Source organism: Balaenoptera acutorostrata, chromosome 5 (assembly GCF_949987535.1).
Source record: "Balaenoptera acutorostrata chromosome 5, mBalAcu1.1, whole genome shotgun sequence".
Lineage (NCBI taxonomy): Eukaryota > Metazoa > Chordata > Mammalia > Artiodactyla > Balaenopteridae > Balaenoptera > Balaenoptera acutorostrata.
Window position 1 is genome coordinate 25,864,487 of NC_080068.1, and position 25,341 is coordinate 25,889,827.

Genomic DNA, 25,341 nt, shown 5'->3' on the forward strand with positions numbered 1-25,341 from the left:
TTATAGGGAGAAGGAGCAGTCTGATCTTACCAAGGAAGTTGTTTTGCTCAAGTCGTTTCTTTCATTTTCAAGTTGGCTCTCAGCCCTGCCTTTGTGCGATCTGAACCTTAATCGCTTCTCTCGTGAGTCACCAAGGTCCAAAGTCTGCCCCACAGCATTACCTGAACGCTTGAATCACCCAGAAACTGGCTTGCTTGCAGGAACTCTGTTTTGCCTCGTATAAAAATGGACTTCAGAAATGTTTAAACAACAACTAAATGAAGAAATAAACGACCGGGACATTGGATTTCACTCTTATCAATCATCATGTCCTTTCTCTCTCTCTGTAATATCATGTACATTTCTAAGCATCCCAAAGAAGTTAATGAATATTGGGCACTTAATGGATTTTTCCAAAAACACTCGAAAGTGACAGCTCTCCAAAACCAATGGTCTCTTTCCCATCACTGATGTATTAAGAGCAGAAAGAGTACGTCAACAATCTTGCTAGATAATCATAGATATACTTAACTGCTACTGAAGATGATATTATCTGAAAAGACATACTTCAGTATAGAATTCAGTGCTACTCGGGATTGAGGCAGAATTGCTTCTCAGCTGGAAAAAATACCAAATAGATATTTTTGAACTTCTCAGTAGGTGATAATCCAGTAACTCTGAGAAACAATTCATAGGCATATGGAACAAATTACTATGGTAATTGCAGAAGGATTATGAATACTTTTAGGTCAGTAGTCTTGACCTTTTCAAAGCTAACTGTTCTGCTGAAACTAGAACTTAAACATAAACTAAATGGTTGCGATATTTGCCTAATTTTTTTACATGAAAGAAAGAGCAACTTAATGAATTATTTAAATATGCCACCTGCATTTTTAATCTGTATATGGGCATGAATAAGAAAGAATATTTTTGTACTACATGGGACTGAGCACACCCACACATTCTGTCCCTCTGTCTTACAAATTCTAGATGGCTACTGGAGACAAGAAGGAAAGAGAAAACTACACAATCTTCCTTTATTTATATTAATTTTGACCTTACATTTGGAAAAGATGAAGGATAATTCTGACCAGTGTTTGTTCAGTTCTATAGCCTTCTGGAACAGACAATATCAATTCCATAGGAATGCCATAACCATTTATTCCCATCACAGCAGGGCCGTTTGCCTGATGAAAACATAATTGGAAAAACGTCTTCTTATGTGGCATTGTAAACCATCTGCCATATTCAGGTTCTACAATATGTAGCAAACTCAAGAAAGAAAAAGTAGAAATAGAAGTTTCTGGAACAACATCAGCATCAAAGAACTCCAAAATATCACATTATTAGGGAAAGATACACAAAAATAAACAGCAAATTAACCTGCAAAATACCTACCACTGCAAATAATAATGGATTTTTATTGCTTTATACACATTCCTATGTATGCTTTAATATATTCCCAGCCCCTCAAGGAGTGATTTATTTGTTTTTGTTTATTTACAAGCACATAGTGCTACATACCAAATCTAAGTACTTTATAAATATTAAATCACTCAATTTGCATAACAACCTTATACTGTGAGCACTGTCATCATGCCTATTTTACAAATGGGAAAAGTGAGCAAACGAGCCAGGTTCGAAACAGTTTATAAGAAGATCTTTACCACTACCCTGAGCTAGTGATTGCTTCCTTTCTCTCCTGTATAGTTATAAAAATTTCTCTAAAATATAGGTAATTCTTAAAAACAGAGGATTATATTCTAAGATTAATCTCAAAGCTAGCACCAACATCCAAATTCACATTCTGGTACTCCGTAGTTCATGGAATATGTACTTTCTTTCGTGAAAAGCTTTCATATAAAACATAGGTCGACATAAAAGGTGAAAGAGGGCTTCCCTGGTGGCGCAGTGGTTGAGAATCCGCCTGCCAATGCAGGGGACACGGGTTCGAGCCCTGGTCTGGGAAGATCCCACATGCCGCGGAGCAACTAAGCCTGTGAGCCACAACTATTGAGCCTGTGCGTCTGGAGCCTGTGCTCCGCAACAAGAGAGCCCGCGATAGTGAGAGGCCCGCACACCGCGATGAAGAGTGGCCCCCGCTCGCCGCAACTAGAGAAAGCCCTCGCACAGAAATGAAGACCCAACACAGCCATAAATCAATCAATCAATCAATCAATCAATAAAAGGTGAAAGATGCTTTCATTCCACCACTGATGATGAATACTAGAGACAGTGGATTAGACCAACTGTGTGTGTGTGTATGTGTGTGTGTGTGTGTGTGTGTGTGTTTATGTATAAAACAAATGCCACCTCTCATATAAAAATGTTCTATATATATTGGAAATATATAGGTAAGAAAATAAAATCAACATTTATTGTTCTGAGTGAGTAGGTAGGTATAAGAATAAGACCCTTCTATGCAAAAAAAAAAAAAAAAAAAGTAGGAAAACATAGGGAATACATAAAACTAAGAAAAAATTAATTCCTGTCTCCCTGCAGAGAACTACAATATATACTAAAGAAGTCATATCATTTTTCAGTGTCTGTGAAAGAACAGAAAGAAACCAAATTTGTTTCTTTATGTATTTCATTTCATACCAAATCATGAACCAATTTCCAATGACATTAATAATATGTTCTCTTGCTAAACAACCACAACCACAGCCCAGGAGCCCCAGACTTTTCTCTCTCTGTCTCTTTTTTTTAATCCCTGAATACTCATTTGAAAATTAGCTTAGAGCCCTCTTACACTCGTTCCTTTATCTGCTGAAAATTCTCAATGCATTATGAAAACTAAGTAAGTAATATTTTACTGCAAAGCTTTTTTTCATTAAAAAGGAATAGAAGGCTTCCCTGGCAGCGCAGTGGTTAAGAATCTGCCTGCCAATGCAGGGGACACAGGTTCAAGCCCTGGTCCGGGAAGATCCCATATGCTGTGGAGCAACTAAACCCACGCGCCACAACTACTGAAGCCCATGCGCCTAGAGCCCGTGCTTGGCAACAAGAGAAGCCACCGCAATGAGAAGCCCGCACACCACAACGAAGAGTAGCCCCCGCTCACCGCAACTAGAGAAAGCCTGCGCAGCAACGAAGACCCAAAGCAGCCAAAAATAAATAAAATAAAATAAATAATTTTTTAAAAAGTAATAAAGCTAACATTTCTTAAAGTGTTATAATTTGGCGGGGGGCATATAATACAAACTGAAAGTTTGGCAAAAGTAATTTGGAGCTCATTTGAGTTGAGGGGGAGACTCAGTACCCTGCAATTGACTATAAGCTCCAAGAAGGCAGGATCTAAGTTGATTCTAAACTTGGTAGGAAACTCAGAAGATTTTCTAGGATTAAGCCATTTTAAACTCTACTTAAAAGAAAAAGAAATGCTATTAGCCATTTTTAAACAATATAAGTCACTTCAACATTTCTGCATATAAATAAATGTTTTTAAACACCTCAAATGAACTCTTAATCATAGATTTCACCACCTGTAGCATATATGCAGCACATGTGACCTGACTGTTAATGAATTGTACTTCCTTCTCTTTTCATTTCAGGCCTCATTTCTCTTTTCTACATCTCATCACACACACCACCACCCCTGAAGGAAGACATATCCTCTTCCAGCCTATAACAACCAAAAGTCCCTCATCAGATCTCTCTTATTCTCAAGTTACACCTTGTAATTACTCCCTCTGTTTTTCTACTTGGCTCCCATTAAATTTTCTTCTTTTCACTAGCCCACCCCACCTAACCAAAAATTTCTCGGAGTCCTCATTCAGTCTTACACTGTCTCCCAGAAAAGGAAGAATGCAAAGTGGGCAGGAGGGGGAGGGGAGAAGATGGAGAGGACCTTGACATCCCCAGTTGGAGACCTACTATGCATTCAGAAAAGCTTCAAATCCACCCAGCTCCCAACTTCCTCATCTTTTCTCTTTCTCTTCCTGCCTCTGATTTTTCATTTTGACCCCATACCTTTACAACCTGGTTAACCTGAGCAAAGTTTGATGTGATTATGTAAAGGAAGATTGCTAACCACCATTCACATATACTGATTAACATTTATGTTTACAGTAGGCCAATAATGGTTATATATAATCATAAGCACCTAAGAATCGTTGTTGTGAGTTTTATTTAATAACAACACTCCATTCTTATCACATGTGCTCATTCTTCATAAATTTTTGCATAAGTAGCATAATTATCTCCTTGCAATTAAAAAAAAATCAAAGAAATATTGTTTCACACCTTTCTAGAGATTGAAAATATTGGCCTGACAAGTGGAAAAGTAAGTTTTATTAACAGCCATGGAAGTAAATAAAGTGATACTTTGAGGATTTTGGCAAAGGGATGGCAAAAAGTTAATTCAAATCACATTATTATAGAAGTAAAGAGAACACCAATTAGTTAAAGAAAACATAGATGTATGTTTTAGCCAAGTGGTACTTTTAAAGGCTATGTTGATAAATAGTGCTTAATAGTGCCTGATAAATAGAAAACATTCAGTAATCCTTTACTAATTGAATAAATGAGTGAATGAATAAATGAATTGCTTTCTGGTTTATACCAGGATGGTTAAATTGGAAAATAAATTTGGAAACATTTAGGCATTTTCTACATGCTTTAGTTATATATTACTGCTTCATAGTTATCAAAACCGACGATTTCGTTTTCTTGGGTTGTCAGTAACAGGTTCCATTAATTGTATCTTCCCTTTCCAAAGCCCTTCCTGTCTTTGAAGATGGGCTGTCACACTGCCCTGTTGTTGAATTCAATAGATTTAAAAAGATCTATATCACTGGCACATAAAACTATGAAATTCTGCTCAACAGCTGGATTGTAAGGAAATGATGCCATCTCCAGCCTCCTGAGAGGTGCTGGGCACTGGCACACATGTAGCGCCCGGGGAGGCCTGAGAGCAAAGTGTACCTGTGCAGACAAGCTCTATAGTATCTCCCATCTGGAAGCTTCCTCCAGGAATAAGTGAGAAGTTACACAGATGCTGGTGCAGCAATGGGATGCAATCTCTTAGCAATACTGAGGAGTTGGTGGGAAGTTGGAAAGACATCAAAATACAACATTGCTTCTCACAACCACAACACTATATTTTGGCAAAAGCCCAAGTAGGTGGGAAATTTGCATGTGATTATTATTTATAGAGAAAGACCCTCTCTGCTCCTCAGCTTGTAGGATTAGTATAAATACAGACAAATAAGCGAGGATTTAGTGATTTGAGATTTTTTTAAGTATGGAATTTTTTATCTGGGTGAGAATTTTCCAATTCCCCCTCTTATTAGCCCTTTGACCTTAGACCAGATTCTTATACTCCCTGTACCTTTCTTTTCTATATTGCAAAATTGAAAGAGATAATATGCACTTACCTTCCACATTTGTGAGTCTCATAGTTGGCACTTAGTAAATTTTCAATGAATGGCTGACAAGCATTAAATAGGTACTCAATAAATGTAAATATATGTATATACACATATTTACATAATATTATATAATTATATACTGTTTATTTATTATATAAGTGTATATTACACATATTATATATTATACATTATATATTTATTATATATTATGATACAACATACTACATAATATATATATTTGAATTATATATATTAATATTATATAATATATGCGCATACTATATGTTATATATATATATATATATATATATATATATATATATGCTTACATGTATTTTAAAGCATTACAGTGGCATGGAGGGCACCTTGGCTAGTTTGGGTGGGTTACACAAGATGTGGCCCTCAACTCCCTATAACTGTCTCTACCTCTTGCAATCCTTACCCTAAAACTCCTGGTTACAGCAGGAGGAAGGGAAATAGAAATACCAACCCCAGGGGGCTTCCCTGGTGGCACAGTGGTTGAGAATCTGCCTGCTAATGCAGGGGACACAGGTTCGAGCCCTGGTCTGGGAAGATCCCACATGCCACGGAGCAACTGGGCCCGTGAGCCACAATTGCTGAGCCTGCGCGTCTGGAGCCTGTGCTCCGCAATGGGAGAGGCCGCGATAGTGAGAGGCCCGCACACCGTGATGAAGAGTGGCCCCCGCTCGCCGCAACTAGAGAAAGCCCTCGCACAGAAACGAAGACCCAACACAGCCATAAATAAATAAATAAATAAATAAATAAATAAATAAATAAATAAATAAAAGAATAGGTCATGTGGAGACTTGGGAAAAAAAAAAAAAAAGAAATACCAACCCCAGTACTAAGCTCTTTATCACATAAAAAGGGTTGGTAAAGCAAAACAAAACAAAACAAAACAAGAACATTCTTCTGTCAGCTGGTTCATTTGCCCCTTTTACTGCTCTCTGTACCCTCTTGCTTTCCACAGTGGAGAACTACATATTTATGTACCAGTGACTAGAAGTGGGGAGACGGCCCTAGGGAACGGCCTGCCAAGCACACATGTGGAAACCTGAAGAATAATTAACTGTCACATCAGAGCAAAGCGTTATACGCCAATCCACAGAGAGCCCTCGAGGGGATGGGGATTCAGAAGTGGCTTCTTCAGTCTATCTGGCCTGTCCTTCTGAGTAGTTCAGCATGGCCTGGGCTCTCAGGACACACACATGGCCACCATCTTCCTTGACAGAAAACATTCCTTTTCTATTTTCTAGCTGGAATCTTGTGCTACCCAGTTCCTTTGTTCTTTTAACAAACCCTTCCCTTTCTTCCATGCCCAAGACCCCACATCTATTCATGGCTTGCTTCTGACGTAGGTGGGCGAAATTCTTTGTTCTTCAAGATAATATAGTGGAGAACTTTGTTGTGAGGCAGGCTATCAGGGTTCTGGCCTGAGGATGAAAATTGTAGAAATCAATCATACACCTGACTAGAGACAGGTTATCTCCCCCAGCCTGTTTCTAAACCTTACTGTGCTGAAAAAAATATGTCACCTTCTCACTCTCAAGATCCATCTTTTAAAAAACCCCATCTATTAAATTTGGCTTGAGCCATATTAGTTTGGTAAAAAAGATGTGTGTGGGGGGCAGGATTTAGCATACCATTATAGACTCCTTGTGCTAAATCATGGTTTGACCAAGTTTAGCTTGAGAATGGCCACAAATGACTTCGGAACAGAGGCCCTCATATTGGACCACAGCCATTGCCACCTGCTGTCTTGACTTTAATCTCCTCCTCATCAAATCCATCTTGAATTCCACTGACAATTTACATTCTCCACTGTCGCACGTCTCTCTACTTGTAACTTCTTGACTATGCATATATCTATTTATTTGCATAGAGTTCTATAATTTACAAAATACTTTTATATATATTCTTTTAGTTGATTACTTTAAACATCCTGATAGGAAAAATGGTATTATCTCCATCTTATAGGTGTAAACTTCAGAGAAATTTGGAGACATGATTGAGATCACACAACTAAAAACTGCCAGAGCTAAAATTCTAACCTAAATCACTTAACTCTCGGACTGGCACTTTCATCAATGTCAAATGCCTTAATGTGACACTTAAGGTATTACAAAATCTGAACTCATCTATTTCCAACATCATATCCAGCTGTTTACAGCTAACCTTTCTACTCTAGCAAAGCCAGTCTTCACACTGTCACCCAACTTCATCTGGAGAGTTGCTTCCTTCCTTTGTATTCTGTATTTCCCAACCTGGAATATTCTTCAGCCTTCTTATTTGCTGTGTTTCCTGACCTGGAATCTCTGCTAGCCTTTTATCTGCGTATGGTCCAGTACAAATCCCACTCTTCCTCCAATCTTTCCCACATTGCCACAGCCTAGCACCATCTCTCTCCTTTCAAAATTTTGTGCAGTTATTTTCTACCCGTCATGTGGACATCGTGAGCAGGCCCTCTGAACATTAAATGCTGTTTCTACGGTAACCCTCAGCCTTACGTTGGCTGGACAAAGTTACACGAAGCTTAGGGAATGAGAGTCTCCCCCAAGATATCATGTTCTCATGTCACCTTCTGCTACACTGTCACTGGAGACAGAAAATCACCACTTATCAACAGTACTTTTCAAAATTGTCAGGGCTCAACTCAAATATCCTTCTCTCAATATTGGCTTCCCCATCTCTTTTACTCAGAATATAGGAAGCTTTCTTGTATCTTCATGTTAACGAGTGTGTGCTTCTTATAAAGCACTTACTACAACATATTGAATATTGTGTTTATTTATACAGCAGTCTCCTGCCTTCAGTTCCATAGCTCCCTGGATGCATGGAAAGTGACACTCATTGTGACCCACTATGGCACTGGCTTCAGACAGAGAAACTTCACTAAATGTTACATGGCTGGATGAATGAATGAATGAATGAATGGAAATGTAGATTTCATGGAAGCCAGAGCAGTTTCCCTAAATGACATTTAGCTAGTACTGACAGCCTCAGGCTATCCAACTAAAGCCTTGTTAATCCTTTATTTGGCTAAAATAACTTTCAACTCTGATAAGGGTCAAAAGAAGAGAAATTTACTGTGGAATATGGTTTCCCTTAGGAAGTGTTAGCCACGTTATTTTTGGTTCTCAGTTCAGCCCCAAATCCCATTCGACCCATCATGCAGCAGAATCACGATGAGAGGCCAAACAAAATGAAAAAGAAATAGAAAAGGAGAAAAGGGAATACAAGAAGAGTTTCCATTGGACAGAACAGTAGGCAGGTTCACTCAAGGAGAAAATCAAAGCAAGAATTAAAGCAACTTTAAAAAAAAAAACCTGCAGATTTTGAAGACCTACTCAAATTTAACAGATGTTACTACTGTGCATTGTGAGGTGACCAAGATTAATTAATGGAATCAAGATTTTCTCCCAGCCATCTACTTCCTCCACCGTACCTCACTGCCTTTCTAATATATTTCAATTGTTGCTATATTATAAATTTAAAAGTCCTATAGTAAAAAATAACACAAATATTAATAATAATAACATAATAATAATATGTATACACCTCTGAGTCCTATTTCCTCATCAATAAGGTGGAATGATCAGAATAGCTAAGAGAGCTATTCACGGAGGCTTCATCTGTATTAAGTAAAATAGTATAAAGTGCTTAGGACAGAGATGGCATATTGAAAACATTCAATAAATATTACTATTATTAGCAACTATCACCTGCCTCAAACTCATGCCTGTCTCAATGAAGATCTTCCTGGAAAAGCTGGCATGAAAATAAAAGTACAAACATGACATATTTGATGCCATGTCACAAAAAGAAAACTTACAATAACTATGCTCTACCATTACACCCTTGACCTTGTGGTTACATCTATGTATGTCACCTACCTAGTCGCTCAAATAATTCAAGGTATTGTATGCAAAATTATATATTGTGTGTGCACAGGTTGCATTTAAGAGATTGAATCCCTGCCTGTGCCCTTTCACAGCTGGTTACAAATCCACTAAGTTGTAGGATGGTAGCTCTTAGCTTTTAAACTAGCCTGGATATCATTTGTGATCTCCCCATAGTCCACAGGTAACACAGCTACATTCCCACTCAATATCCAGCTGGGGCTAATTCGTTTGTTTAACAAATATTTACTGAGCTTCTAATATGCACCAGGCATTTACTTGGTGCTGGGAATATAGCAGTGAACAAAGTTGATAAAAATCACTGACCTATTAGAACTACATTCTAGTGGGAGAATGATCCAGAATAGTAAAGGGCAGAAATGAAAGTGTTTAGTCTTTGGAAATGCCATCTCATCAGCCCAAAGATAAGTTGTCCTTACACTTGAAATAAAGGGATTTTTTTTTTAATTTTTATAAAAAGTGGTCTTTTACCTTGACATTATACAATAGTAAGATTTGGAGTATGACTTTCTACATTATGACCAATTGTTTTTCCTTATATGCCTTTAACTTCCTTATTTGCACAAGGGATATCAAATGAGAATAATATACCAAAAGATATAATATGAGAAATAGCTATCTATCGGCAACAAGGATAGTAATTACAGATAACTTAAAGCAGAAATATCAAAGCTTTAAAAAGAGTGCATAAATCATGCCTCCAAGGGAAAGAAAGGCACAAAAGTCACTTTCTGGGCCCATTCACCCCATCTCTACTATCCCCACCTTCCTCCCTCACTCTGGCATCTTAAACGTCTTAAATCAAAAGCAGCACCTGTGGTTAGTGATCACACCCAAGGGTCTTCACTGCTACATATCACCTCCCCCCTCCACACCTGCTACAATAGAAATATCAAATCCAAATCCAGAATTTTTAAATACAAGGAACAATTTCAAGATAACAGAAAGAACCGTCTGACCATTGGCAGAATGTGCTCCATTTTCCGTTGTAAGGCTCCTGCTATTTGTAAATATTTTACGTAAAAAGATATAAAGAAACTGGTGATGTGCAATAAGAGGAATAGTGAAGAAGGCCAACACTTATCAAGTTCAAGGCACTATTCTACACTACACATGAAAGCAAACTTGGTTCTAGAAATGGAGACAGACATTATGCCCATTTACAGATACGAAAAGCTAGCACTGAAGACTAAACTAATTTGCCCCAGTTTTCACGACTGGTAGCTGACAGAGCTGCAGCTCACCCTCTGACAGCCTACTGCTGACTTCCACATGCTAAACCGTCTTTCTCAATATGGTCAGCTCGGTCTTAACCCAAGATTCCATGAATTCCTTCCTGCTCTCTCTTCCCATTTCTGTTTCTTATAAGAGACAGAAAGACTCTTATAAGACAAAAATTATGTCATGTGATTTTACATTGTCCATAGAGATTGAAACAACCTTAAAAACCACAAATCAAACCTGAAAATCCCCCAATTCTGCTTTGTTCAGGTGTAAAAGGGGTTTATAATTCTGGCTCTTTTAATATCATGGATATTTATGAGATCAGTGTGATTATACGCATGAAAGTGTTTTATGAACCAAACACTAAATGGTAGAAGAAATGTTGTCCAAAGGGTAGTGATAACTTTCATTTTTCTCTTGAATCCCCTATCCAGAATTAACTTCTCCCTCTCTGGGCTTTCCAAGTGCAATTTCTGAATGTTTACTATAACATTTATCTCATTTGCCCTCAATGTGAGCCAGCTCACAAGAGTTGATTGCAACATTTTCAGGAATTTTGTGAGCCAGCTATTAAACATAGCTACTATTTTTTAAAGTATATTATGTAAACTTATCATTTAACAAACTATATTAGGGACAAAGGTAGGCTACCCAAAACTCATTATTCCTAACTATTGTACAACCCTTACTATTACCTATGCTCATATATATCTACTGTATTTGCATGGTAGGAAAACCATATAATAGTGAGCTATTGAGCACCCTTTCCCAACTTTGTGTTCAGGGATCTCATTCTGGTAGCTTGAAACGGACCATGATAGAAATATTTTCACCACAGATATCAGCAGACTCTACAAATCAAGGCTTAATTTGTTGCCTTGCTCATTATCTAGACTTAAGAAAGCGATGGACAATGTGTTAATCATGCAGATTCAGCTAAAAACTGTTAAATAGCATTAAAAATGGTCACATCATAGGTGAATTGTAATCATAAGTTGGTATGGGTACAAGAATTGGGCAAAAATTAATGAAAGCATTATCTGAGAATCAACAACTGTATGGAATTTAATAATGTATTCCATATCATATCATTTGTAAATTGCATGCCACTTTTATATCTGTAAGATTTATAATATATGTATGCATTTGTATATATCTATGCATATATGCGTGTACACATTACAGTAAGTCCCCTACATTTGAACCTTCAAGTTGCGAGCTTTCAAAGATGCGAACGTGTGTTCACATGTCCAATCACGTAAGTTAGTTCATGTGTCTGGCCTACACTGTCACATGCGTGCATCCTCTACAAGTGGTTGTGCTTTTGTGTACTTTACTGTACAGTACTGTATACAGTAGTACAGTATCTTTAATTCAAGCCCAGGATGTCAGGAAGCGAGCGTAAAATCAGCGGTGATGTGGCTGGTACTGTCGTGTACTTTTCAAGGTACTGTACTGTAAGATTAAAAATGTTTCCTTTTTTTTGTGTTTGTTTTTTATGTATTATTTGTGTGAAAAGTATTATGAACCTATTACCGTACAGTACTATACAGCCGACTGTGTTAGTTGGGGACCTAGGCTAACTTTGTTGGATTTACAAACAAATTGGACTTCCTACTAATGCGCTCTCAGAACGGAACTCGTTCGTATGCAGGGGACTTACTGTATATACTATTTATATACACAGATATACATGTCGGGGGGGGAGGGTAAGCAGCCATTAGTTAACCTTTTACCAGAACCCTACTGTTACGAAGAGAGAAAAGGATGCTAATGCAGGAATGGGGAGAGGAGGAAAGAAAAGGGGAAACTGCAGTGGCACATACTAAGTGGAGTGGCGATGGCTTGCCATCCCTTGGTGATTAAGGACAGGAAGTGGAACACCAAATCCAGCCTGAGACAAAAGAGTGGTCAGGAAAGACGTCCCCAACACCCCCAGGGAAGGCTACTGGAGCTAGTTTTCATGATGAACTGAAGCTAACCAAGAGAATGTCTTGGGAAAAGACAAGACACAGATGAGATAAGAGGATGTGTGGTCCTGTACGAACTATGAGTTGTTCAGAACACGTCTAGGAGAGCATGTGCATGAGGCATAGTAAGAAATGTGTCCTCTTTTTATTTCCCTTCACTGTGACCAGGGGCCACACTTCATGTATCCAGTATGCCCCAGAGTACAAGACGCAGTGCCCTATACATCACAGACATTCAATAAATGCTCTAAGAATTAAATAGCATATATTCAGTAACACTCGGTCAAGTAATAGTAAAACCCAGTAATAAAAAGCACATTTAATACTTAGTTTTTATATTTTCTCACACTCTAATTTCTCACTGAAAAGAAAACAGAGTGCATAGGAAAAACATGTTGCATATTTCTTAGCCCTGTTTCTCATTAACTAGAAAGTCCTGCTAAATTTTGAAGGTCCAAGTAATAACCTTACAAAAGTGATCGTTTGAATTACTTGTCTACAAACTAGTCAGCTCACTGAGTTTAAACAACAACTAGCTTAACAACCTCATTACAGGAATGCTTGGCTCACCTAATATCCTGCTTTGGATCATTTTAGTTTAATTGCCCAAATTATAGTCAAGGATAGCCAACATTAATATTCCCATAAAGACTTGTTTTTTTCCCTGCAGGTTGAAACACAAGGGATATATAAGCATTTAGATTTAAGGATGCTGAACATGTAAATATAAATAGAGACATATCAATATAAAAAGGCTCTATTGTTACTTGGCAGTACCAACAGAAGGCCCATTCAGAAGGCAGTACTATTTCCTACGAAGCCTCTCATTTGTTATCTGGATGAATCCATGTCTTGTCATTTCACAAAGGAAAGGTCTACCTCTGAGGAGCAGACTCACAACGACTAAGCTTGTGAGTCTGGTGAAAACCAAAATACCAGTCTCTTAATCTACAACAAGAACCAGAATGGACGTGAACTGGAATAATAATGAAAATAGGACTAACCCAATTTCTTTCCAGTAAACAAACATGCATGTAAGCTAAACAATATTCAGAATATTTACTTATTCATTTATATGGAGAAATCACCACCAGATGAACTAGAGTCCGTAACTTTGGTTTAACCATGAATTATTTCCTATAGAGAGGCCTATTGGGAAACCAAGCATGTTAGCTATCTATTGCTATGTAACAATATTACCACAAACTTAGTAACTTTAAAAAAAACATACATTTATTATCTCACTGTTTCTGTGGGCCAGGAATCCTAGCACATCTGAGCTGGGTCTTTTGTTTAGGGTCTGGTCTCACAAGGTTGCCACCAAGGGCATGGTCTCATCTAAGGCTTCACTGGGAAGAATTCCCTCCCAGGCTCACTTAGCTTGTTGGCAGAATTCAGTTGCTTGTGAAATTGAGTGCTTCAATTGAGGAGTGAGGGCTTCGCTGTCTTGTTGGGGGTTGGCCAGAAGCTGCCCTCAGCTCCCAGAGGTCACTACAGGTCCTTGTCATACGGGGTTCCTCAACATGACTGCTGACATCCTCAAAGCCAGCAAAGAAGACTCCAGCAAGATGGGTGCTAAAGTCTCATGTAACCAAAACATATAAGGTTACATAGCATGTTCCACACATGTAATCTCGTATATCCTGTCACCTCTGCCATTGTCTATTGGTTAGAAACAAGCCACAGGTTGTACCCAAACTCTAGGGAAGGAGCTCTCACAAGGGTGTGAAACCAGCAGTTGGGGATGATGAAGGCCACCCTAAAAGTCTGTTTGCTACACCACATAATCAGGGTTATTTTGTGAATGATGCAAGAATCAAATACGGCCAAGATAGGCTGATGAATCTATCTCATTGCCATCATAGAAAGTCTTGCCCACAAGATGAGAACACACAAAATCTATGGGCTCTTCTTCCTTGAGTGATACTTAAACAGTTAATGACAAGGTTTGCCTTTGTGACTATCTTATCTCTGCCACTGGATGCCCAACTTTCCTCTGATTCTCAGATGCTGTATTAGACTGCCACGGCTGCCTCACAAAATATCACAGACTAAGAGACTTAACAGAATTTATTTTCCCACAGTTCTGGAGGCTGAAAGTCCAACAGCAAAGCACTGGTAGGTTTGGGTTCTCCTACGATGGCCTCTCTCCCTGGCTTGCAGATGGCCACCTTCTCCTTGTCCCCCCACATGGTCTTTCCTCTGTGCATATGCATTCCTGGTGTTTCTTTGTGTGTCTAAATTTCCTCTTTTTACAAGGACAACAGTCAGATTGGATTAGGGCCTCATTTTAACTTAATCACCTCTTTAATGACCCTATCTCCAAATACAGACACATTCTGAGGTACTGGGGTTAGGGCTTTTAACATTTGAATTTTAGGGAGCATAATTCAGTCAATAACCAATCCTGTCTTTTCTAACTGTTGCAACATCAGTCACCTTACAATCGGGTCTCACTTGTCTGCAATCTCTTTAAAGTGATTGACTGTGACCCATGTGAAACTTTAACTCTCAGAAAGAAATTATGTTCCTCTTAACTTTAAGTTTCCAGGGAACTCGTGACTGTGGTGGACTCCTACAACTGAAAATAAGCATGCCTTAGTTTTGTAATCTATCCCTACCAAAAAGACAAACACACGCAAACAAAAACTGCAATTTCGCTAAACCCAATGTGTTAGACATTGTATGGAACATCTGCCTTAGCTCATCTAACACAATTTTTTGAGTCCCTAAAACAAAGCTACATGGTCTGTTCATTCATGGAGCCAACATCTAAGTGGGGAACACTGGGCTTGGGCAGAGGCAGGTAATAAACAAGCAAGCACGTAAGCACATATTACATTCATAATGTGAATTACGGAAAGCTACAAATTCCAGGAAGAGGCTGTGAATGTGAATGCCAGTGAAATAAGAATGCCAGTGGGTTGGCGGGGGGGGGGGAGAAGAAACCTACTTGATGTTGGGTGGTGAAGGATGGCCTCCCAGAGTTGGAGACATCTCACCCAAGGCCATAAGCATAAGGAAGAGTCAATCACGTAAAGAGGGAGGGAAGAGTGCCTCCAAATCAGGCACTGCAACTACAAAGACACTCAAGGCAAGACAGATTTTGGGGTGTTTGAGGACCTGAGGTTAGAATACAGAAAGCAATGGGTCGTGAATGAAGACTTCAACCCTTGTCTACGTTGCCTAGTAGCTGACCCATACAAGCATTAAACAGTATTGCACTGTGGTCAAGAAAGCAGGCCCAGGCACGAAGGGTTTAGGTAGGGATGAAACGCTTGGGTTCTAATCCCATCTCCGCCACTTACTAGCTGCGTTAACCCAGATTCAACTTTCCAACTTCTAAAGCATCAAGGAGTTGTTGTATTTTCAGGTCAACAATGCAAAGCACTTAGCATTTGGCACGTAGTCTGAGTTCTGCAAATATTAGCTATCTTAACGTGAAACAAGCCCAGCATACAATTTTCTCTCTTTATGTTACTTCTTGTATTAAACTTGCATCTGAATATAATTCTAAGAGTTAGAAAGTTTTTTTTTTTTAATTAATGATCTCTAATTAAGAGATAGAGTTAATTTGGGGAAGACTGAGACTTGAAGACTTCACGTAATAGCTGTGGTTAAAATCCAGGTGTTAATTTCTGCCAAGAAACAATATCCCAATGCAGGTTACAAAGAATGTATTTATATAATCCGTTTTTATACTCAAATATTAAAAGAAGACAGAAAACCTGTATTAAATATTCGGTTTTCTCTCTTTAGTTTTTTTTTTCTCCCTCCCCAAAAAATGCCTGAAACATTTTGGCAGACTCAAGAAGGCAGAATCTGTTCCATTTTATGGGATAAAGTTAAACCAGAGAGAGAGAGAGAGAGAGACATTAAATAAATTGGGTCAAAATCATTTAATCCAGCTCTCACACAATTTCGAATTCTGGGGCAGATTAGAAGTTTCATAATTCAGCAGGCCTGAATTCATTCATTGTTATATGGGATTTTATGTTATTATATGGCATCTGGTCCAGGGTCAGGACATTTCTTAATTACACATTATGTACAGGATTCATCCTTAGATCAAAGAGTAATTCAGGACTCTTTCCTCTCACTTCATCATTGTGAGATTTCTGGAAGAAATATGTCTGGAATAAGTGTAGAACACGGGCTAGACGGGGCAGAGAGTGGCATGTCTTGTCATTATTTGGGGTGTAAAGAACGAGACCAAAAAAAAGAGAGCTGAGAAAAATCCATCAGGTTTAGAAAAATATACTTTTGTTTACTTTTTGAAGAAAGGATAGGAAATCTTGGAGGACAAAAATAAGCACACATTCTATATTCCTCAAAGAGTTTTAGGGACTTTTTCTCCAAGTTTTGTAATGCACAAAGAAAAGCACTCAAGTATTTCTCCAGAGCACTTATCTCTCAGATCCAGCCTCCCAAGTCCTATTGGAAATCAAGTGCAAGCAAACAGACTACCCAAGTTACTGTCAGATTAACAGGTTACTGATCGATATCCTATCTTTCAAATCATCTTAAGGTCAGCAGACAACAATTCTCCATGAACTTTCGGTTACAAAGAAATAGATAGGAGTTCTGTTTTTCCCCAAATATTTATTTCCAATAATTCATCTTCCTTCAGATTACCTGGAAGACAGACCATTACAATTATTCTAAATTGGGCATCAGTGCAGGCACATTGTTCTTCATATGAGATGATCCCAGAATCCTGCAAGGATATGACTTCTGTACCAGCTGATACTGGCTCTACATGAATTGAGGATGGGACAGTGGATGCTACTCAAAAATTACTAGGGTTGGGGTGGAGGGATAAATTAGGAGGTTGGGATTAATATATACACACTGCTGTATATAAAATAGATAACCAACAAGGACCTACAGTATAGCACAGGGCACTATATTCAATATCCTGTGATAAACCATAATGGAAAAGAACATAAAAAAGAATGTATACATATGTGTAACTGAATCCCTTTGCTGTACAGCAGAAACTAACACAACATTGTAAATCAACTGTGCTTCAATTTAATTAATTAATTAATTTTAAAAAATTACTAGAGGTAACGGCTGGCATGAGTGAGGCTCGCCATCTTCTGCAATGGTGTTAAAATAAAAGAATGTTAATCATACCAAGGAAAAGCCTACTTTAAAAAACATAAAAAGATATGCCATCGCTGTGCATTGTGGGAGCCAGTAATTTGGCAAGCGCTTGCTGTACACGCTGCTTCTTTTCCCAGACACTTTACACCTGCTGCTGCCGATTTGTTCTTACTGTAAAGGCCCTGGTGGTCTTGAACACCTTCTCCACTCACTCCCCTAATCTGCTAAAAAACACAACCATCAGATGGTTAAGGAAATACATCTATTCATGGATGGCTACCGGTTGTGAAAAAAGAAGATGCTACAAAATTATAAATTAGTTTTTAAACGCCCAAGACTGGACCTAGAATCTGTACCCTGCATTTATTAAAGCCGGCAAGTGAAACCACAAAAATATAGAAAAGAGCATATGCCCTTACATTTGCTTTACCTCGGTCTGTTCAAATGGGTGGAAAGGAACCCAGGCAACCAGAGGTCTGTGAAACTTTAAGTAGATTGCTCAAACAATATTTTGCCATGTGTGTAGGAGAAGCTGGGCAGAGAGGATGCAAATTAAAATTTTTGTCACCTGGAACTAGAGAGGTTCCAAAAAGAACATCAATAACTCATAAAGGGGATAGCGATAGTTATTAATAGTAGCAGAATCAATCTATAAAGAAGATGATCTAACCAAAGAGAAAAGGAGTTCTTTTGAAAAAGCCTTTTCGATGGAGAGAATGGTGAGTATAAAATAAACCTCTTCATCAAATGGGCATGGGCCAAGGCACTTGTGCGAGGCACAGTGCAGCTTTCCTCTCTGGCATTTTTCACCCTTGTTAATCTGTGACAGCTAAGTAAAAATCAGGAAAAAATCAACTTCCCGCATGGTTGCCTATAAAACCAGAATGAATACTATAGTCCTCATGATCGTGTCATAACACGTGAAGAGCCTGGCAGTTTACTGTACATTTTGCTATTGGTGTTTAATGTACAATTTCTCCTAACCAGAGACTAATTACCATTTATATTGGGTTCTACATCTATAATACAGAGAATAAGCCACTAAGATTCAGTCTCACTTTAACTAGTTTATGAGCTGTGTGACCTTCATCTGAACTTATCTAAGCCTCATTTTCTTTACCTGAACACAGATATAAGAATAATCGCGTGCCTCTTACCTCCAAGGATCGAATTAAATATATGTGTATCTCCAGCTAGCCCTGCCATTTTTTTTTTTTGCTCTGAATGGGGTCATGTTTATTTTTAGGCCAAAATTACCATGATTCTGAGACCCTACCTGCCTAAGTGAGAAGTCAGCACCTCTCAAAGATAACATCAATTATTTCTGAGAGTCTAGAAAAGGGCCTTTATCAACTGCAGTCATTCTCCCTCTCCTCTGCTGCTCTCACTTACCATCCTGCTGCCCAAGTCCTGCTGGGAGAAGGGAGACTTACCACTGCAGAACGAGGCAGCTGGGAGAACACTTTTGTTCTGGGCCAAGTCAGCTGCCTACTGATGCTTGTGAAGTTGCTAGTCTTCAACTTGCTAAAGCAGTGCCTGATTCCCTGCAGAGCCAGGAAACATGGTCTTCTTCCCAACTCTGTGATACACTTTACACCCGGGCCATAAGCAACCCCACCAGCTAGAGGGCCACCTCTTCCTGGAATCTCAGAGTCTCCCAAACTTGCCCTCTCCTTCCATAAGGGATCTCCCAGTCCATGGAACTCCAGAGAGAAGACATCCTTCGTCATCCCTTCCAACCATCTGTCTCCTCCCATACCTCACCTCAAACAAAACCTCTATAAAGGTTTTCCAGTTTCCAGACACAAAGCCCCAAGCAAATAAATGAATGCAGACAAACACTAGTGATAACTGCAAGGCGGGTGGGATATACAAACAGCACATGAGACACAGCTCAATCAACCAAAATACCTGTTTGTGTGCATGCATTTATCCAACAAATATTTCATTGAACCAGTTTATTGAACTAGCTGGATTTGTAGTGAGAAATCAAAAAACAATACTATTTGTTTCATAAAATAGCTTTCAAATCCACTCTTTTGGATAACCCTTTCTTCCCCTGAATAATACCTCAGAAAGGCCCCATAGTCTTTTCTGGTTGTATTCAGGTATTGACAGCTGCATTATTAAATATTAAACAATTCTATCCCAATCAAAGTTAAAACTGTAATCTCTCGGTCAGGTTAAAGCTTCTCTTCATCCCCCAGCTGTTCTCTCAGCCTTAGAAACCTGCTGTGTGCTCTGTCCTTCACCCTCCTTGTTCGATATTCTCTGTACTCTCTTCTGACAGGGAGAAAGGCTGAACAAAAAGAAAATAAGAGCCTTGTTTTGTTTCTAAAACGTTTTTTAAAGATAAGCTATTTTTTTTAACACTTTTACATATATATAGACAAATTGCTAAGATAATAGAGTTCCCACGTACCCCCTCCCCAGTTTCCACTCTCATTAACATCTTACATTCATGTATCACATTTGTTATAATTCATGAACCAGTATTGATGGATTGTTCTTATCTAAAGTGTATACTTTATTCAGACTTCCTTAGATGTTCCCTAATGTCCTCCTTAGTTCTTAACCAGAATCCCATGCAAGATACTTCATTCCATTTAGGCACCCCATCTCTTTAGGCTCCTCTGGCCTCAGACACTGTCTCAGACTTTCCCAGTTTTTGGTGACCTGTTTCAGGGAAGACTGGTCAGCTGTTTTGTAGAGTGGCTCTCAATTGGGATTTGCCCCATTATTTTTGCACACGATTAGACTGGGCTTGGGAGGAAGTTCACAAAGGTGAAGAGCCATTTTCATCATGTCACGTCACGGATACATATTATCCGCATGACACATGACTGTTGATGTTGACCTTGATCACCTGGATAAGGTACCTTTTAGTCCGTTTTCTGTACTGTAAAGTTACTCTTCTTTCCCCCTTTCCATACTGTAGTTTTTGGAAGAAAGTCACCATGTGCAGACCACACTGAAGGAACGAGAGTTATACTTCACCTCCTTGAAGGCAGAGTATCTGCATAAATTATTTGCAATTCTTCTACGTGAGAGATTTATCTATCCTCCCCCATTTATTTATTTATTCAAGTATTTCTTTGTATCTGTGTGAACTCATGGGTATTTATTTTATACTTTGAGTTATAATCCAATGCTACTTTATTTTGTCATTCAAATTATTCCAGCTTCAGCCAGAAAGAAAGAGAGTTCTTTCAGTTGGCCCCTGAGTCCCTCTGATATATTCCCATCATTGTGTGTGTGTTTGGGCAGGGCCATGGGGGGGGGGTGGTTGTGTGTTTTTATTGTTGTGTGTTGTTATTGTTAGCACCTTCTTACTTTCTGGCAGAATGAGAAAGTCCAGGCCTGTTTTACGTATTCACTGTCCCAGCCCTAGACTCAACCGTTTCCCCAAAGAGCCTTGGTTTCTTTTATTGAAGAATGGTATTAGAAACCAAGATCGTCAGTTTTGTTTTCCCTCATTCTTTTAAATAACTACACATCATCTGCTTTATGGATATACCATACTAATAAATTTAACTAGTCACTGATGGGTGTACATTTAGGATTTCCCCAATCAGAATCTGCACCCTAGTTCTAACCTGCAACATAAGGAGAAAAATATTAATATTCCCACCCACTTCAAGCATTGTAAACAATGTTGGAAAGTAAAGCAATCGCAAGTGTTTGCTATGACACGGAAGTAACCCTGCACTGGATGATTCCCAGGAGTATAGATCTTTTTCCTTCTGTTGGATTATTTCATGAGGTAAATATTTAGAAGTGTGTTCACTGGGACAAAGTGAAGAACATTTTTATAGTGTTTGATATGCGTTGCCATTTTGCATTTTAAAAGGTTTGTATCAATGTCCAGTGCTAACAGCAATAAAACACTAGCTAATATTTTTCAAATGTTTATTTTGTACCTGTTACTATTATAAGTGCCTTATTTCTATCAACTCATTTGTCTCACAAAAACCCTAAAAGGTGGATATTATTATTATCATCATTTAATCAGATGAGAAAACTGAGACACGGAGGAAAAGTAATTTGCCCAAAGTTACATGATGAGTAAGAAGCAGAGCTGGATTTGAATCCAGTCAGTCTGACTTCAGAACTGGGGCACTTCATTATTGCCTCACATTGACTAATTCCATATGTTATATCACTTAGATATTAGAATTCTGGCAGGAAAAAAAGGGACTTATTCATAGCAAAAAATACTACCTTAAGATTGCTTTGTTTTGATTTCTTTGACTCTTAGCTACAATGACTTTCCCATGTTTTTGTCGCTGTTGTCATTATTTTGCTTTATTTGTATTTCCCTTTAAGTAAAATGCCTGTTTAGGTATATTTTTGCAGTTATTAGTGGAACTTACATTTTAAGTTAGAGTGTGTGAGGTTTGTCACATTACCTAAGTTTTAGTGATAGAGAGATAGATATTGAGTCTTTACTCTCTGGATGTTTCTCCTCTCTCTGCCTATTTCTTTCTGATTCTTGCTCTTGGATGAAGCTGGCCCTTGGGCAGCTCCAACAAAGAGTCTTGCTCAATAGGCATCTTCTTGCTAACAGGTTCTATCGCTACAAACTAATGTATCAGGGACAGAAGTCCCTGAGATGGTGAACTTTTTCTAATCTCCCTTCATCAGATACACTCTTCCTCCAAAGTGTCCACTGTGGGCAGAAATGTCAGAGGTTAGTCAAAGTGATTTTTTATTATGGCATGATGGACTCTCAAGGTACAAAATGTTCCAAAAGGTTCAAACTATACTTAATGTCAATGTAAAATGTATTAACCAAAAATTTGAATATTTTGAGAGCGAAAAGGGGAGCTCTAGGATGGCAGACATAAACAAAACTGTCTTGAATAAATCTGGACATACAGTCATCCTAGCCATGGTAAACAATCAACCTGGCAATGTACAAGCTATTAGACAGTCATTGGAGGGAGCTCTTTCCTTTCACTCTTCACATTAGCAGATTCCCCTCTACTGGTCATGTAGCTTCACTTTCCTTGTTGTAAATCCACCTTCCTCCTTATGAAATGCTGAGATAGAGTCTTTTTTTTTTTTTTTGTTCCAAAAATGGCCACAAGAATTACTCCCATGATCGCTGGCCATGGGACTCTGCCACTTATTCCACTAAGAAGTAGAATTTATTTTCCCTCCCCTTGAATTTGAACTGGTCTAGTGATTTACCTTGACCAGTAATAACATGTGGAGGAAGTGATGTTATGTGATGAAGAGGGCCTAGACCTCAAGAGACTTGGCAGCGTAAGCAGCTTTTTGCAGGCAGCTCATTGCAGGCAGCAGGTCTCTGCAGGAGACTCCTTTTGTCTTGTCACTTTAAGCAAAGCTATATTGTAACTAACTTTTAAATCAGGAACCCTCATGTTCTACTCATCTCCAGCCCAAGCACACCTTTCAAATCTTTTGATCATACAATACCTTGCCTAACCTGTTGATTCTTTTCTTAGATCAAAGAAGTAGAAATAAAGAGTAAGTAGTTAACAGATGACCAGGTCTTTTCCCCAGCTTTCCCTTCAGTAATCTTGTGCACAGGCTGGGTGAATGAGACAGCATCTAAAGAAAGATCACAAGAAGTTGACAAGTCTGCACACAAAGCCTGCACACAGTTGGGGGCAATGACTCTGACCCCCTATCTCAATGATTAACTGAGATTACTTCCCCTTTTTCTCTCTAAAAACTTTCATGGCTGAGCAGAATCTTCGGAGCTCGTTCTGGGACGTAAGTCCACCTTCTCCCCAGGTTGCCGCTTCCTGAACAAAGCAACCTTTCCATTCCTACCAGCACGTGCCTCTGGAGTATTGAGTTTTCGAGTGGCAAGCAGCCCAACCTGAGTTCAGTAACAGCAGCTTTTTCCTTGGCCCTTTTAGAATCACACACTGAGACCACATTCATGTGAGGAAGCTTAGAATGAAAGCTCCAGCAGCAGGGTTAATCCCCCCCTCGCAGAGGCCAGCCCCCTCAACCTACACCCTGAATGACTGAGCCCAGGAAAGACCAGCAGAAATACCATCTGGAAAACCCAAAGAATTTTGACTAATAACGAATCACCTTTTGTTTTAAGCCAGTAAGTTTGAGGTTGGTTTCTTATACAATGAAGGAAAACTGTAACAAATGCTTAAAATAAATTATTTTTCTCTCTACAGTTCTTTAGACACTTGCAGTTTAATAATTACAATAAAGCCAATTGGGATTTATCCAAGGCACCAAGTTTTAAAGACTGTGCAGGTTTTAAAACCACCGCAATCTGGCCCCTCTGCTACCAGCTGAAGCAGCCAGCTTGCCCCTCCCTGTCAGCTCTTCGGTGTAAACTGGAAACCAGTAAAGCAGGAACTTAGTTTGTACCAAGTCAGGGACCACTCTCATATCTCTAGAGGTTTCACACTGCCCAGATTAAAGGGCATTATTTTTTGCTTTCGGTTCTGTCCTCCAAAATTAATGTCACCTCAGTTACCCTCAAACAAGCAACACCTTTTACTGCCTGGGCTCCAGAGCCACTGTTCATTCATTAAAAGCTTCTATTATGATGAACCGAGTATTGAACTGGATGAATTACATCATGTCATCCGACCCTCACAGCATCAACATGTACGTGACACCAGGGAGAAAAAAATTCTTTGCTCTGGTTTCCCCAAATAGATCAGGACTCCAATTAAAGGACTATCTTATACCAAAACTTGTGGAATTTCCTGCTTATTTATGTCTACCTTAATGCCCAAATTAAGAGGGTTGCAATTTCTGGAAAGGGCCTTTCTATATACGCTGCAGATTCCATGATTCCGTACATGGAGAACTATGTAAGTCAACGGTGCCAACGTTTACTGGCTTAGGTGAGGCTAATGTCAGTTCTTAAACATTTCACAATAACTTTTACAGGCTTTTCAGATAATGTCAGATGAAAAAATAATTGAGATAAATGTGCAAATTTAGATGATGTAGATCTGGGTAATTTTTCACGTGAACGACTCCTTGAGCCACTCAGAACTCCCCTTTATCCTAAAAACTAAATAATCCCCTCTGAGACAGGATTAAATTCTGGAAGGTGACGTCAGCAGGTTTCAAAAGCAGACTTGCTGCTATAAAAGTCCCTTTATCTGTAAGCATCTTTCCTTTGGGGAAACTCAATGAATATCATGATGTGTCATTTAAGAATCATTAACAATTTGTATCCACTGTGATAAAATATCTATCTATATCTAAGGCTACTGTGCTTTTTTCTAGAACACCAAAAGCTGCAACAGGCAATAGTAACTAAAGTACCACCAAGCTAGGAGCTTACTTCCTTTTATAGAATCTATAGTTTGAAAAACAAATGCCCCTAACTCCACAATAAAATTGTTCTGGAAATAACCACTATTCTTATAATAAATTTTTTTTTAAAAAGTAAAACGAGAGAGAGAGAGACTGAGACAAACTTCCTGCATCAAGAAGAGCTAAACAATTTAAGAATGTCAGATTACAACACAGCTGTTCAAATACATATTTTCAAATATTTCGGATCTTAAGTCTGTTTGCCTAAAGGAATTTTACAATCTTTTCAGATGCAACATTCTGGCCTTGAAAGTGCTAAAATTCCACAAGGAAGCTGCTAGCAATATTTCCGTTTCATTAGAGAAAGAATACTGAAATCAATTTACTCTGAACTCAGATCAAATTATAAAATGAGAAGTACTGAAAATGACAATTTCCACTCTCGGTAGTAAATGGATAAGATTTTTAAGTGAA

At 38.7% G+C, this 25,341-nt stretch overlaps 1 protein-coding gene across 10 annotated transcripts in view; it reads right to left on the reverse strand.

Annotated features, from left to right (window-relative positions):
• INPP4B (inositol polyphosphate-4-phosphatase type II B) overlaps window positions 1-25,341 on the reverse strand; it is a 779,792-nt gene that overhangs the window by 514,568 nt on the left and 239,883 nt on the right. Inside the window, exon 1 of one of the 10 annotated variants that reach the window (XM_007189348.3) lies at window positions 31-51. The exons of the other annotated variants lie outside the window; for them this stretch is intronic. The gene's annotated coding sequence lies outside the window, so the exon portion shown is untranslated. Of the gene's footprint in view, window positions 1-30; window positions 52-25,341 lie in introns of those variants that run through there. 10 annotated transcript variants of the gene reach the window in all.